The 17,504-nt window shown below is 37.4% G+C and overlaps 1 protein-coding gene across 1 annotated transcript in view; it reads right to left on the minus strand.

Moving 5' to 3' along the window:
* Positions 1-17,504, minus strand: part of LOC105217340 (zinc finger protein jing) — a 262,663-nt gene that overhangs the window by 134,865 nt on the left and 110,294 nt on the right. The gene's annotated exons all lie outside the window — the stretch shown is intronic.

The following is a 17,504-nucleotide window of genomic DNA, read 5'->3' on the forward strand; positions in this document are numbered from 1 at the left end:
CATACATACATACATGTCACACGCCCTACGTATAATCACACGAACTCCTTCCGTAGAGCTACAACCTTTTTTATTGGATTTACAGTTTCAGGAAATCGTTACTCTTTGTTTTGTATTTTGTCGCCCAACCAAATGAAGGGATTCAACGGGATTTGAGCTACTTTGGTGTGCTCGCGTGTGACGTTGAACGAAAATCCAAAAATAAAAGCGAGCTGACAAACACCGAAAATGAATATCTATGTGTCTCTGTATGTATGTACATATGTATGTGTGTGTTGCTGTTGTAATCACATGACAAGCGTAGCGAAATTAAATTAAGCGCTCTTGCTTACACGCCCCCATTTGAACCCGTGTGGGAGTTGAGAAAACAATGAACGGACGGATGAAGGGATGAAAGAAGGGGATGTTCGTGTGTATGCGCGTTCGTGCTACATGTGAATAGTGTGTCGGCAATGGTGAAATCACGCAAACACCGCAGACGTCAAAGCAAAAAGAGGAAGAGTCACACAGTCAGACAGCTGGCGGTGGAAGGATAGGATACACAAACGATATGGCAGGCATGCGGCGGGGACGCGTCATCGTGTGCGTTCGACACATTTATAACGGCACCGGAAGTAATGCAGCTCTTCATTTACCGTTATTATTCCTTACATATATGTATGTAGCACTCAGTAGTTGCTTTTATTTGTCTAGTTGCCACACGAGCGCCGAGGCGTTGCAAGCACAAAAGCGCACAAAAGACAAGCGCCGCGCGTATAGGGGACACTTTAAGTGGCGGCGCGCACAAGCAGGTGGCACTCGAGCACGTTCCGACGCGTCGGTAGAGGATGCTATGCGCATTTGAAGAACACGAAAGATTGCGAAAAGTTGACATTTCGGCACACAATGCACATGCGGAAATGGCGCAACAAAAGTGTGGAGCAACAGCAGCAACAACTACAACTCCGAAACATGAAAGACACTTAAAGCCGAAGCAATAAAAATTACTAAAATGGCTAAGAGCTGGCGGAGAAAGTTCGTGTAAAGTTTCCAGCGACCGAGCGCCACAGAAACAGGCGTGCCGCATCTAACGGTGTCAGTCTGGGCGCAATTAGTTTACATGCGTCTAGACGTTCGGCCAAAACGTATACCACGCACCATGGCCATAAAGTAGTTGTGTTAAATAGTCGAAACATATTAACGGCAAATACTTAGTGGCACTTAGAAAACTGATAAAAGTTCCGAAAGTCCACGGAGGAGAAAATCCGTAGAAAAAGTCAACAAGAAAGTAAGCGACAAAGCAGCGGATGACCGTCTGCTTAGGGCGCAAATTAGGCGCAAAGCTTCGCAGAATTGCCAATAAATGTGGAAGCGCCTTATATGCCGCACTTCGTCCTCGCGAGCCGCGCGTTCTTCAGACACACAAATTCATAAGCTTCCTTGTGGCAAGTGACAAGTGAAAATCATTACACCATACCGAAATGACGTTAACGCCTTTTTCAATACCGCCTTTACGGGTGGCGAAGACAAAGTGGTGTGGCGCAGCGAAGACAGCATGAAGAGGCTGTCAATGACGCTTAATGTCTGTCGCTAGGGCGCCTCACACTGTAGTCGTCTTTTTATGCGCACCTAAACCACCGTTAAGCTACTCAGAAAGCCGCATAGAAATATACAGTTAGATGTAGACATCTAGTAGGTACTTGTGTGTGTAGAAACACCGTTGCTGCCAATTTGCTTTGAAATACGAAATTTGCCTGACGGCGCCATGCTTGACGTTGTCGCTGCTTTAAAAGCTTTAGTGTGTTCTTAACTGTCTGCCACGCCTACTAAATGTACGTCGTTAGTCGCACCGGCGTGCCATATTTTGTTAGTGAGTGTTTAATTCTATAGTGAGTGGTGAGACGGGAGGTGTGTGGGGGAGGTGGTATGTAAATAAGACAACATCGAGGTTAACTTACGAAAGTCAAATGAAAATTTGCTTGAATGAGGAGGAGAAATTTTCGCATAGTAGAGTTGCCAGTTGGACGCAAAGTAATGCAAAAGACTTTCTTTTAGAATAATGGTCCGTCCGTTCTAATTATAGAAAGGACTGAGGTTGGAATCAAATGGAACTTAAGAACTTGCAGGGCTGTGGCCTAGATTTCGGGTTAGATTCATTGTCCGTCCGTCAAAATATAGGAAGGACTGAGGTTGGATTTGTTTGGAACTTAAAAACTTGCAGTGTTGTGACCCCGACTTCCCTTTAGATTTATGGTCCGTCCGTTTTAATTATAGGAAGGACTGACGTTGGATTCGTTTGGAACTTAAGAACTTGATTGGTTGTAACCTGGACTTCACTTTAGATTCATGGTCCGTCGGTTCTAATTATAGGAAGGACTAAGGTTGGAATCGTTTTGAACTTAAGAACTTTCGGGGTTGTGATCTAGACTTCCCTTTATATTTATGGTCCTTCCGTTCTAATTATAGGAAGGACTGAGGTTAGAATCGTTTGTAACTTTAGAACTTTCGGGGTTGTGACCTAGACTTCCCTTTAGATTCATGGTCCGTCCGTCTCTTTATTGTAGCTCCGAACTCGACTAGCACATGGTTTGAAGTATAGCAAAACACTTCAAAATTATACTTTTTGGAAACCTTTCCACTAATTTAATACCACATTTCGACTACCAACAGTCTGGCAACTCATCGCAAGCGAAGATATTAAATTCTCGCATTCGTTGCGCTTATCAGTGTTGCACATGCCACGACCAGGCACGGAAGTGAAAACGAGAATAAAAAAAATAAAGAAAAAAGGCTACACAAAGAAAAAAATACTCAACGAGCATTGAATGAAAGCGACGGCATCAATCCCTCGCGAAGTTTGAGCCCGCAGGAATATGCGCTCATACATAAAGGAGGAAGAAGCAGAAGAAACCGGAAGGAAGGCAACGTGCATAGAACACGGTGGAACAACAAAGCGAGGCGAGGATGTGAACACGCGAACAGGCGCACAGAAATACGAAGACCCACGACAGAAATACGAAGACCCATGGCAGCGGCGAGACAACTGAAGGCTTGCAGGAATTGAACACGCCGGAGATACAAAAGGATAGTGCGACGGGCAAACAACGAGACGGCGAAAGAAATTGTCAGACCGCGAGATGCTATCTGCCACAGCGAGTGAGCCCAGCAGTTGGTGTGCAAGGCAGGAAGGTTTGCCTTGAACGGCATATTTATAGCATGGATGTCTGTCTGTCGTTTTGTGCCGCACAGATGCGCGGAGAAAGTGAGAACACACATTGTAGCACAAAGCGAAAGGGTCCAAAGTGAAAGGGAACGTAGTAAAATATAGAGCCAGGCAAGCGAAACCTACGTGACTGACGCGCTGACTAAGGAAAATAGCAACAACAAATAATAAAAAAGAACGCATAAAAGGTGGAGGAAGCGTTTGCGGCAACAACAACAGCATCACATGTATGAAGCGCGCTGTGTGCGAAACCGGAAGAAGCGACGTACCAACTGTGCTGTGAATAAAACTGGCAGTTGAAAGGGAGAGGGGGTGTTGAATGGAGGAAGGGGGTGTTGAGGCGTACGGCAGGACATGAAATGCTCATTCACCTCCTTAATGGCTGGCTGTGTTGTTAACTTAAATATTTTATGGGGTGTCAGCGACGACGACGACGAACGATGACGTTGGCAGCCACAATGTTGTTGCTGTAGCAACTAATAGCGAAGCTGAGGGGTAGTAGAGACAAGCTGGTGCTGTGTTAGAACTGCGAGAACCGGCATTAAGCGGGTGGGTGGTGTTGTTGTGAAGCGTGTTCTCAGGATGGAAGGGGGAGTGTGTGTGTTTGGCTGTGTGAAGAAGCCGCTATGAAAGCTGATACGTTGCGGTTGTTTGACGCAACCCACACACACACACACCTATATTGTCCTCCTCATCTCAGTCCATTGTGCCGCGGCACGGTCTGTCCTCTTGGCTGCACGAGTTGAAGTAATTTCGAAATGATGATAAGAATCAAGCGGCACGGAATAAGCCCAACTACAGAGGGGATGCGAGCAGTTCTTATACAGGCTGCAGTAAAGTATAGCGAAGTAAGTAGACAACGGCGAAGACGGAGTGTGGGCAAAAAGGCAACAAATTGAGAGTAGTAAAAGTAACTGCATGTAAATGTGGGGTGGAGAGGGCGCAAGCACATTAGGCATGAAGGAAGCCAGTCAACTTAGGGCAAAGTGATAAGCGAAAGCCAGAGACTTTGCGCACAGGAGTGGGGGTCTCAGAGTAGAGTTCTAACGTTGATATGTATGTAATTGTAGATGTGGGCGTTTGTAGGTGTTACGCCCAACGTAGCTCAGTAGCTGATTGACTGACTGGCTGACTCTCGGGCTGATATGTAGTGTGGCAAACACACAAAGAAAGTGACTTGCCACTTCCACCTCCCAAGCGTGCTGTAGCGCCACCATTTGTTGTTGCGCTGTTGACTATATGATTATTTTCTTGTATTTTTTTGTATTTGTAATTCTTTTTTGGCATTGTAAAGTCGAAGTTGAAGTCAATTGAAATTAGAAATAACATATTTGGGTATTCACTTCGAAGCGAAGTGAGGAGTGAGTATAAAGTGTGTTTGTAAAGAGTATGCTGAAAGGGGGCTGAACACTTCAAGTCTGACAACGACCCTAGTGCGACAAAAATCAAATTGAAATCGAAAACGAAGACATTTCAATTATAAACGTTTGCTCTCTCTCCCTCTAGTGGTGGTTGGAATACATTTACGTGTGATTTCGTCTCATGTCAATTGTCATATACGATTACAAGTGACACACACGCATTTAGCTGGTGGGTAAATGGCTCAGTATCTACTGCCTATACGTTTTTTGGTGGCTTGTGTGTGTTGTCGACGCAGACACTTTATTAAGTGTTAATTTAGCATATTATTACAAAATGCCGAGTGCTAATTAGCTTTTGTGGTTTGTCTGAAAGGCGTTTGAGCTGAAAAGCTTCATCATTTTGGTGTGGGAGAGTTAGGTAAGCTTGTTTGTGGGGGGTAAGGAGGGTTATAGAACTTTTAGTAATTAGAGTTTGTGTAGAATCGATTCTAAAGCGGTATAGGAAATGGTAGATTACCTCTGTAATACTTTAAACTTTGAAGCTATTAAATTTGTGATTCTATTTTTCTTCCTTTTGAGACGGAAAAAAAAATTGTAAACAAATAATTTCATTATTTAATTTCCTCGGAAAATTAATTTTTTTATTGAAATTATATGGCTTTATAAAGCATAACACCATTTGAGCTTTAAATTGTATGTGATGTTGACAAAATAATAACGATATGCGCCTAAAGGTAGGCAACAAAATATTCTGTTACCTTTTAACGGAGTCTACAAGCCTTAAATAAATCATTTCCGTTATTTAAAGCAAGATTTAATGATTAGCTTACCAGAGTTTGCAATTTAGAAGCATTTGTCCCTACCAAACTCAGACCATATTAATTTAGACTAACCCAACGAAATTGGTTCTCCATTGTGTCCGCAATATAAAATGGCGAAAACCGAAAACACACAAAGTGCCATAACTAAGCCATAAATAAAGCTATGGAAATAAAATTTGGTATGAAGGATGAAGGGGCATATTTGGATGTAATTTTTTTGGGGAAGTGGGCGTGGCCCCGCCCATTAATAAGTTTTTTATACATATCTTGCAAAAAAATAGAGCTGTATAAACCAAACTTTCTGCAGTCGTTTTTTTTAGCCATTTCCTAATACAGTCCAAAAATGAAAGAAATCGGATCATAACCACGCCCACCTCCCATACGAAAGTTAGGTTGAAAATTACAAAAAATGGGTTAACTCACTAACGAAAAACGTCAGAAACACTAAATTTCACATAAGAAATGGCAGATGAAAGCTACACTCAGATTTTTTTACAAAATGGAAAATGGGCGTGGCGTCGCCCACTTATGGGTCAAAACCCATATCTCAGGAACTACTCGACCGATTTCAATGAAACTTGGTTTGTAATAGTTTCCTTACATCCCAATGATATGTTGTGAAAATAGGCCAAATCGCTTCACAACCACGCCTACTTCCTATATACCAGAACTTTGAAGACAATCTGAATCGTTTACTTTACAATATATAAAGTAAGCACTAGTGGAGCTATCGGTGCAGAACTTTGCACAAATACTACCTTTATAATGTGGCAGCCCCATTCTAAAAATCGCCGAAATCGGACCATAGGTCTTTAAGGCCCCATATATCGAACACGAAGACCTCGGTGCTTCTAACCTAGTATTATGGTTTCCAACTTTCAATGGACTTTATACAATATATATGGCGAATATGTTGGTCAAATTGTGTATTATATAATATTAATAAAGTTAAATAAATAAATTGCGAGAGTATAAAATGTTCGGTTACACCCGAACTTAGCCCTTCCTTACTTGTTTTTACTATTTTATATCCCCCACATTTTTGTTGTACAACAATTTTAATCAAAACACTGATTTATAATCATTGAATTTTCCCCCACGCACCGAAGTCACCCATAAGCTTATCGCAACAGCCAATCTACAAGCGTTCTGTCGCGAATGTGTTTGCTGTTTGTTTAATTTCAATAAATAACTATGAATCATTTGACAAATGCAGACAACAACAACAAATACTTATTGTATGTTGCACATTGTAGCACATGTCCAAGTGGTGGCCACAGCAGGCAACCGGTGCCAGCCACAAATGGGGCAATGGTCAGCAGAATGAACGGAGTAGTATATGGAACAGGTTTCGCGGTGGCGACGCAGGCGCAGACGTAAATGGCTGGCGATTGCAGCTGGGAATGTGATTGTCAAAAACAGGGAATAAAAGCAAAAACAATAACAAATATAAAAGTAAAAACAGAAATTGCAACAGAAACAGAAATAAAAACAGGAACAGAAAAAAAACAGAAACAGAAAAAAAATAAAAATATAAACAGAAATAAAAATAAAGGAAGGAAACACAGTAATAAAACAAACAACAACAATATTTGCAACAAAAAATATTGCAAGAAACACACAGAACACTGTCGGAAAGACTGTTAGCTTGTTCTCTTGCTGGCTTGTCTGCCTGCCATGTGGCTGCTTGACCGGTGTGCTTAGTTACCTGGCCAATACTAAATATTATGTTGCAACACAACTTGCAGCATGCAGAGCAACAGCAATAAAAATCAGCTGTAAAAGCAAAACTGCAAAACAGTTCAGTTAATGCGACAGGAATTTCTGTCTGGCTTGGCTTGTTCTTGCTGTTGTTGTTGCCACAAATGCAGGCGAGGTATGCAACACAGCGGCACTCCGCGCGCTTCCGCCACACTCGGCGACTTTTATGCGGCGACCACACTCCGTTGTCGGTGTCGGTGTCTGTCTGCGGTCGGTCTGCGTTTATTGACTCACCGGCTGAACGGCTGACGAACTTGGCTGACAGCCTTTTTTTATTGGACGCGATTATTGACATTATTTGCATTGCTGGGTTGCTCGGTTGCTCTGTTCGCGCTGTTCTCGCTGTTGTTGTTGTTTGTGGCGTTGTTGTCACTGTTAGTAATGTCGCTGTCACGGTGTCATTTGTTGCTGTTTTTTCTGTCATTGTTTCTGTTTCTGTTGCTGTTTCTGCTTGCCGCTGACGCATGATTAATGCAATGCGAATTAAATTGACACGTAATTTATTGTTGTTGTTAATGTAATGTAATGGCAATCAACGAACAGCAACAGACATAACAACAAGAACAGCAACAACATTTGCGTATAAAAAATGCGAAATAAATAAATGCAAGATAAATTCGGTGCTGTGCGTCACTGCATGCGCAGCTTGATATGTTGCAAGAACACGCGTGCAATCACACATAAACACACACACGCAGCGCTTCATACGAGTATAAATACAGACTCGCTATATTATTTTTATAGATTACTGCATGCTGCAGCTGATTGGGGCGCTTGCAACTGCAATTGACTGCTTGCCACACGCACAAACGCAGCGCGCCGCTGCGTGGCAGCTGTGTGGGGCAGCTGCCTCAAACTTCTGTGGCGCTCCAGCCGAGTTTTGCGCGTTTTCTTCTTAAACTCTAGGCAGAAAATTTATGCAAATTAATGCTTTTTAGTGAACTACAATTTTTTAGCGCATAAATTTTAATCGCATGCGATAAGTAGTGCTTATTTAAATTCAGCCTTTCTGTTTCTCAGTTGCATATAAATAATTGCAACTGCATATTGTTTAAGTGCAACAGCTGTGTGACGTTGAAAGCATAAAAAATTACTGTTGACAGTAACTGTATATTTATGTTGTATTAATTATTTGCCAGCGGTGTCTTTATTTATTACACACACCTGGTTTAGTCATGCAGTTGGTGAGAAACTTAAAAGAGAGCAATACGCCGTGAGAAACCCCAATTTATTCATGGAAACCTCATATAGTCAAAGTGGATGCTATTTTTTTCAGATACCTCTTTTACGTTCTCAAACAGTCCAATACATAACCAAGAAACCTCTTTTTCTTCTTCTTCTTCTTGACTGGTTATAGCCGAGTCCACACATCTCTCCTTCTGGCAGTTTGGCGCCAATACCAAGCAAAGCCAGGTCCCACTCCACCTGGTCCCTCTTCCTCGGCTTCCACCAGCTGGTTCTGCATCGAACACTTTCATAGCTGGAGCACTTTCGTCCATTCGAACAACCCTGCTTTAGCCATTGGAGGATGGTGTCATGTGTAGAAGTTCACGTAAGTGAGGAAAGTTTCTGACTGTTGACTTCTGACTTGAGAGTGGCCAGGAACGATTATTTTGCATGAGGTTCAAGCAGCTCACGACTTCCGGTCTTAGACCAAGTATCCTCTGGGTAGCCAACAGGCATCCGTTGGGAGGCGTGCTAAAGTGAGAAGGTGAACCCGCTTATGCGGTTGTGCGTAGGGTTTGGGACCTCTAGTTGCTCAAAATATACTACATTTACTCTAAGAACCCCATATTTATTAAGAGTAGGTATGCTTCATTCCGAAAGGCCTATCTACTCGGAGATATTATTGTTCTGAGAAACCCATATGTGTTCTTGAAATTCATACGTGTTCTTAGAAACCGATATTGCCAATATCAATGTCGATTAACCCAAACGAATCCCAATTTTAGGAATCCCTTTAACACAAGATCTTGAATCCCTAATGTAACTTCTTTTAGTGTAAAGGATTTCCCTGATCCGAACTGAGATAATAGTGTTCAGGTGAATTTCCATAAATAACACAATTTTTATGGATCCAAGTTTCGGAACAATTTCGAAGTATAAACCCCCCCTACCGAACTACACTCGCTAGTGCCGCATTTGTACAACAGATAACCCTATTTTTTAATCGGAACCCTGTATGGCGAATGTTTTCTAGCTCTAGAAGATGTTCTGCTAAATTCCGAAACTGTAGTTCTCTGTGCAAAAATCTTCAAAAATATATTAACGGACGTCTCTCGGCGAGGCAGCATTTAGGGTATTCGAGAGAACTGTCCTCCGCAAGAGCTTTGGAACCGTTTGCTTAAGTGAGGAGTACCAATAAAGATTAAACCATGAACTGTATGAACTCTACGGCGACAAAGATATGGTCAAAGGCATACAAATCCAACAGATACGACGCTCATTTGCTTCGAAATTCATAGGTGGACAATGGAATTAAAGTCGCCTACGCATCCAATGAAAGAACCAAATCCAAAGCGACCTTTCTGCACTTGAGTTGTATGTGTAACTGGCCTGACTTAACAGAGGATAGAGACAATTGATGAAATCTTGATTCCTAGATCCAGACCGACTGACGGTTGTGTGCCTAAGAAGAATAAAAAGTTGTTCTGTTAGACTAACCTAAAATATTTTGACTCTTTTACTTGCTTAAAGCCTCTCACTCATATTATATTTGCAGTCATTACAACTTTATTAGTTAAACCCGAACTGCCATAGAATGTTTTTTCTATTTTGCCTAAATTCTTTCTATAAATAAAAACTCGAAATCTTTAAGCTTATAGCCGCTTTAATAAAGCTATAATGCGCAAAAGCTTGTGTAAACCAGCAGCGGAAGCTTCAAAACTGAGGTAACTCAGATAAAAAGAGCGAGTCCATTGAATTGGCAAACAGCCAAAGTGTAGCAAATCTGTGCTAATCACTGGCAAAATGACACAAGCGCACTGCCACAAGCAATACGGTACACGAAAATAAGTTATACAAACGAACTGGTGGCGCTTAAATGTGAAAGGCACGGAGTATGTATAACTCACCATAGACTACTTCCGACTATCGGAGGGAAAAAAATAAAAATAAAATAAAAGAACAACTGGCAAATCAGCTTATAAGTATGTCTTAGTATGTTTCTACTTGCCAAGCAAAAAAGTTTTATGCGCTTTCAACTAGCAGAAGGTACGGATAACAACAAAAATAAATAAAATTTGAAATAAAAGCAAAATCACTTTTTAGGTTATGTGCGGATGTGCTGCAAGTGTTGCATGTACTGGTGAGTGCCAAAAAAGCCTAAGTAATGGTAGTCAGTGGGTGATAGGGTAGTAATTTTTAATATTAAAAATGTAGAGCTTTCACTTCAGCAGGCCTACCGAAGTAACAGGCGCGCAGCAGCTGCACAAGCGAGAGAGCTTTAAGTTCCTAGCGGCACATACATGATTGCACAGTGTTGCACAGTAGAGTCTAAATTTATGAACTTATGAAACGGTTAGCTTTTAAGGTGCGCTCCGAAGAGTTTTCAAGCATTTTGGTGCATGAATTTTAATCAAGTAGTTAATTATAATTATTTATTTAATTAATGCGAAAGCATAATGGTGTCTTTTCCAGCGCATAAATCACGTTTATTACAGCAATTAGCTGGTTAATTCAATCAACGCGCTCACAAACAAGCTATTGCTAATTGCCAGGCGCATAACCAGCCAACAATTGCAACACTGCATGCAGTTCGCCTGTGTTGTTGTTGTTTTTTGCCGCGCGCTACTTAAGTTTTTCCCAAGCGCTTAACACATTCTTTGCAATATTTATGGCATATTAAAGCAGCAAGACATAAAAACCGCTGCAAAAAAGGTTGTGAAATGTAAACAAATAAAATGCAGCAACAACAACAATAATAACAACAGCAACTAGTGACAGGAAAAAGAATTTCACGCGCTGCAGCTTAGACATGCCACAACAACTTGCTGCTGCCGCTGCTGTTCGTGCATGTTTGTAGCAATTTATGAAGAAACTTTGTTGCATGGTCGCATGTGGCACGGTTGCATGCGCCACATACATGCATACATGCATATAGAAGCGCGTGTTGCGGATTTTTACACACGCTTGGCAACGGATACGGAAATGTGCGCTGATTAGCATACCACAGCGAGAATAGAAACAAAAAAAAAAACAACAAAAAATGTAGACAGTGCCTGAGAAAAGTATAGCGCTAACGCCGTTATATGGGCGCGGATGGCGCAAACACCAAACACACGCATGCGAACTGCAAATGAGTCGTGGAAAATGAAGCCACGAGCTGACTGTAGAATTAGTAGTTGCAGTTGCAGTGGCAGTGGCAGGAGAGTAGCAACTTTGTAGATAATAAAACCCGTAATAACGGAAACACTTCTAACGGCGAACTGCAAAAAAATGACGGCCATAAAAATGCAAAAATGCACTGGCTGACGGAAGAACGCTTGGACGGACGCACGGAAATGCGTGTAAAAGTTGGAAAATTGCGGAGCGGCTTTAAAGCGTGCATAACGGCGAAATCGCGAGTGCGCAAAATGCGGGAAAGCGACGCGTTAAGTTAGAGCGCGCATAAATCTCTTGCAAAATGCTGAATTTAATGTGGAAATCGGAGTTTTCAGCGTTGTTGTTGTAAGGAGTGTTAAGTAAGAAGTGCATTTTACAGTTATAATAACAGTTAATGCACTTTGGTGCTAAATTTGTAGATTTAACTACGAGAAATTTGTGCTTTGGAAGTATTAAACTGAGAATTTAAGAATTTTGAAAGACTTTGAAGTTAGGAAAATAATAAAAAAATTGTGATTTTGGAAATCTTTGGAGTATTGGAGTACATGTGGAGTACATATGATATTATCTCGCCATATTGATCTATTTTTAGTGAAATTAATAAATTTAAGTAAATTTGAAAAAAAAATTAAAATTAAAATTAAAAAAATTATTTAATTTAAAATATTAATTTAAACTATTAAAAATAAAATTTGAAAAGACTTTAAAAATAAAAAAATTATACAATTTTTAATTTAAAATACTAAAATTAACAGTTAAAATTTGTTTCAAATAGAAGCTTAATAAACAGCTTCTTTAATAACAAAAACACATTTTAATATTATTTTTTTATAGAAAAAATTTATATTAATTTATTATAATTATAAAAAATTAATTATTTTTATTTATATTTTTTGCATTAATTTAATTTAAATTCATCTTAATTAGAAAAAATTTATTTTGTTAATTAAAATTTTTTTCTTAATTAATTAATTCTTTGTTAATTAGAAAAAAATATTTTGTTAATTAAAATTTTAATGTTAAAATTTTTTCTAATTTATTTTGTTAATTAAAATTGTTTTCCTAATTAACAAAGTATAAATTCAATACAAAAATTATTATTAATTAATAAAATTTTTTCTAATTAAAATAAATTTTACATTTATGTTTTTTAATTTTTTCTATAATTTTTATTTTTATTAGAAAACAATTATGAATTAACAAAATAGATTAAATTTTTTTCTAATTACCAAAGAATTAATTAACTAATAAAACTTTTTCTAATCAACAATATAATTTTTTCTATAAATAACAAAGTATTAATTTTATACAAAAATTATAATTTCTTTTTTATAAGTTGAAAAAAATTTAATAAGACTTTAAAAATAATAAAAAAATTATAAAATTATTTAATTTAAAATATTAAAATTAACAGTTAATATTCTTTGACAAATAGAAGCTTAATAAACAGCTTCTTTAATAACAAAAACACATGTTAACCTTATTTTTTATAGAAAAAATTTATATTAATTTATTATAATTATAAAAAATAATAATTTTTATTTATATTTTTTGCATTAATTTAATTTAAATTTATTTTAATTATGAAAAATTTATTTAGTTAATTAAATTTTTTTTTCTTAATTAATTAATTCTTTGTTAATTAGAAAAAAAATTATTTTTTTAATTAAAATTTTAATGTTAGAATTGTTTCTAATTTATTTTGTTAATAAAAAATATTTTTCTAATTCACAAAGTATAAATCCAATACAATAACGATTAATTTTTTTATTAAATAAAAAAATAATTTATACTATTTTTTCTAATTAAAATAAATTTTAATTTTATGTTTTTTAATTTTTTCAATTTTTATTTTTATTAGAAAAAAATATTAATTAACAAAATAAATTAAAAACAAAAAATTTATTAACAAAATAATTTTCTAATTAAAAATTTTTTTCTAATTAACAAAGTATAAATTCAATACAAAAATTATTGTTATTTTTTCTAATAAAAATAAATTTTTATTTTATGTTTTTTAATTTTTTCTATTTTTATTTTTATTAGAAAAAAAATATTAATTAACAAAATAAATTAAAAAAATGTTTATTTAACAAAATAAATTTTTTCTAATTAACAAAGAATTAATTAATTAAGAAAATTTTTTTAATTAAAAAAATATTTTTTTCCATAAATAACAAAGTATTAATTTTATATAAAAATTATAATTTCTTTTATATTAATTGAAAAAAAATAATAGTATTTTTTTAAATTAAAATAAATTTTAATTTTAATTTTTATATTTAAAAACTTATTTTAATTAAAAAAATATTATTTAATTTTTTATTTATTTTTTTAATTAATAAAAAATCATTAAATAATAACCCAAAACCACACGCTCACTGAATGCACCTTAATTGCCCGCAATAAATTGACAACTGTGCAAATTCGTGTTCAAATTATTGTCGAAATTCTTTAGAGACACCTCCAAATAAGTAACGGGTGATTTTTTTGAGGTTAGGATTTTCATGCATTAGTATTTGACAGATCACGTGGGATTTCAGACATGGTGTCAAAGAGAAAGATGCTCAGTATGCTTTGACATTTCATCATGAATAGACTTACTAACGAGCAACGCTTGCAAATCATTGAATTTTATTACCAAAATCAGTGTTCGGTTCGAAATGTGTTTCGCGCTTTACGTCCGATTTATGGTCTACATAATCGACCAAGTGAGCAAACAATTAATGCGATTGTGACCAAGTTTCGCACTCAGTTTACTTTATTGGACATTAAACCAACCACACGAATGCGTACAGTGCGTACAGAAGAGAATATTGCGTCTGTTTCTGAGAGTGTGGCTGAAGACCGTGAAATGTCGATTCGTCGCCGTTCGCAGCAATTGGGTTTGTGTTATTCGACCACATGGAAGATTTTACGCAAAGATCTTGGTGTAAAACCGTATAAAATACAGCTCGTGCAAGAACTGAAGCCGAACGATCTGCCACAACGTCGAATTTTCAGTGAATGGGCCCTAGAAAAGTTGGCAGAAAATCCGCTTTTTTATCGACAAATTTTGTTCAGCGATGAGGCTCATTTCTGGTTGAATGGCTACGTAAATAAGCAAAATTGCCGCATTTGGGGTGAAGAGCAACCAGAAGCCGTTCAAGAACTGCCCATGCATCCCGAAAAATGCACTGTTTGGTGTGGTTTGTACGCTGGTGGAATCATTGGACCGTATTTTTTCAAAGATGCTGTTGGACGCAACGTTACGGTGAATGGCGATCGCTATCGTTCGATGCTAACAAACTTTTTGTTGCCAAAAATGGAAGAACTGAACTTGGTTGACATGTGGTTTCAACAAGATGGCGCTACATGCCACACAGCTCGCGATTCTATGGCCATTTTGAGGGAAAACTTCGGAGAACAATTCATCTCAAGAAATGGACCCGTAAGTTGGCCACCAAGATCATGCGATTTAACGCCTTTAGACTATTTTTTGTGGGGCTACGTCAAGTCTAAAGTCTACAGAAATAAGCCAGCAACTATTCCAGCTTTGGAAGACAACATTTCCGAAGAAATTCGGGCTATTCCGGCCGAAATGCTCGAAAAAGTTGCCCAAAATTGGACTTTCCGAATGGACCACCTAAGACGCAGCCGCGGTCAACATTTAAATGAAATTATCTTCAAAAAGTAAATGTCATGAACCAATCTAACGTTTCAAATAAAGAACCGATGAGATTTTGCAAATTTATCAAACAAAGTTATCAAGCTCTTAAAAAATCACCCTTTAGTAAGCCAATAAAAGTTGCACCCGACCAATTGTACAGTTAGAGCGCGCTGACAACTTAATAAAGCAATCAACTGATTATTTCTGCAAGTCTCATTTGGACAAATCGAAAATGCACAAACGAAAATTCTTTGCAATTGCCATATAAAGCTTAGCGAACACACGCTTTTTATGGCAGCCAGCGGCAGCGACTGGGTTAGCAGGTCAAATAAGCGCTGAGGTCGACGGCAATGTGGTGTTGGCCAAAGAGTTGTTGAAGTAAAGTTGAAGTACAAAATAACAGTTTTGGTAAGAAAAACCAGTTTTTGCAGCGGCTATGATTTTTTCAATTTATTTTTAGCTTTTTTATATTTTTATAAATATTAAATATATTTGTTTTTAAGATTTTTTATTTTTTGTATTTTTTTTAATTTTTATTGCTTAGTTTTTCAATTATTTTTTATTTATATTTTTTTTATTTAATTTTTTTTTCATTATTTTTTCCCTCGAATTTTCCATTTATTTGTGATTTCTTATTGCCTATTGGCTTAAGTTTTTTTATTACTTGTCGATTTTCAAGTTGCGTCGCCTTAAACTGCCATTTTCCGCAATTGCAATATTTGAAAGCTGCCACCAAAAGGCCTTGACACGCTTGCCAGATGCCGTTGTGTAAACAATTTTTGAGGATAGATAAATAAACTGGTTATGGCAATATATCGAAGCACAAAAAAGCTTGTGTAAGAAAATTTTGCGGAAAAAATATTTATTAAAGAAAATTGCTAGCAATTTTCTCGTGCTTGGAGTTCTCATGTCACATAGAAGGAATCGGTGGCATATACTGTTATGTATACTTAACTGTGGCCTCTATTATTATGTATATTTAGAAATAATGGAATATTTCCTTCCTTAGACTCATTAGCAGCTTGTTTGGCGCTACTGCTTGTATGTTGCATGCCACACAAATTGTCATGTTGCGAGCAAATTGATGTGCGATCAGAGTTATAGTCACTTTAGTGGTTATAAATTATGTTTATGCTGCAGTTTATAAAATGTGGGACTTTGGTTTAGCCTGAATGAGGCCAAATGTGGTACAGGGTGAGTCAAAGTTTCTTAAGTTTTTTTTTTTGGTGAAAAATTTTTCGATTTTATAATTTTCTTCTATTAAAGGTTATTTTTATTTTATGTGGATAAATTTAGATTTCCTTTTTAATAAAATAAAAATAAAAAAATATTTTATGAACCATCTGGCAACTACTAAATCATGCGCTTTAAAGCTTGATATAGTATACTCTGATTTTAGACTAGTAAACCACTTTACAACTCCACTCTGTCAGCATTTAGTTGCTTACATTCTTTTCTCATATTTAATTTATTTCCATTTTGCCTTGCAACTTCCTTGGTAATTTGCAATTTCCGCCGAAGCGCATAGCCGATGTATGCACCCAATATTGGATAGTAGCATTTCAAGCATTTGCCACACAATGTACATCCTTTCCACACTGCATAACGAGGTAGTACGTCCCAGCGCTTATTTGCGCCAATTTGCCGCTGCATGGGTTTATAAATTTTAATTAACTGCCCCAGCGCTTCGCAGACACTTTGAACCCCCCTTGGCACACCACCACCACATATGTATACTATACCACTGCTGTGTGTGTGCAGGCGCTCATAGGCTGACAAGCGTACATTTGTTTGATTTGCATATTTATTGCAAATTTTTTTTTTTAACTTTTTCCTGATTGCCTGTGACCTGTGACCCCAGTCCAGCTAACTGCTTAAATGCCATTACGCGTCGCGCACTTCCGTTTGACAACTTCATTAGGCCATACTGCCAACATGCATTCGCTGCTTAAATAAATACTGTATGTAGTGATGGCGCTTCTTACTGGTGTTGCATGCCCCAAATGGTGGCAGTGAGTTTTCTCAGCAGTCTGTTGGCTGGCCAAATGTATGCAAATTTGAAATTGCTTTTATTTTTTTTTGTTGTTGTTTGATTTGCTAATTTTATGCCCACACGCTTGGCGGAGCACCATTAAAGCCTCATACACACTCACCATTGAGGAACATACATACATATGTATATACATGTTGCATGTTGCATATATGTTAGTGCTCGGCGGCGGCGCTTACTTCATTCTCTCTCATGCGAAAAACTGCATGCGGCCTGCGCACCACCAATCTAACGGTACAAAATTGATTTGCATAAATTAATAAATAAAAGTGGCGGCTCTGAAGTGGCAACAAGTTTTGCTACAAAATTAAACGCAGCCACACACATACATACATAT

The sequence above is a fragment of the Zeugodacus cucurbitae genome, chromosome 6 (genome assembly GCF_028554725.1).
Source record: "Zeugodacus cucurbitae isolate PBARC_wt_2022May chromosome 6, idZeuCucr1.2, whole genome shotgun sequence".
Classification (NCBI taxonomy): domain Eukaryota; kingdom Metazoa; phylum Arthropoda; class Insecta; order Diptera; family Tephritidae; genus Zeugodacus; species Zeugodacus cucurbitae.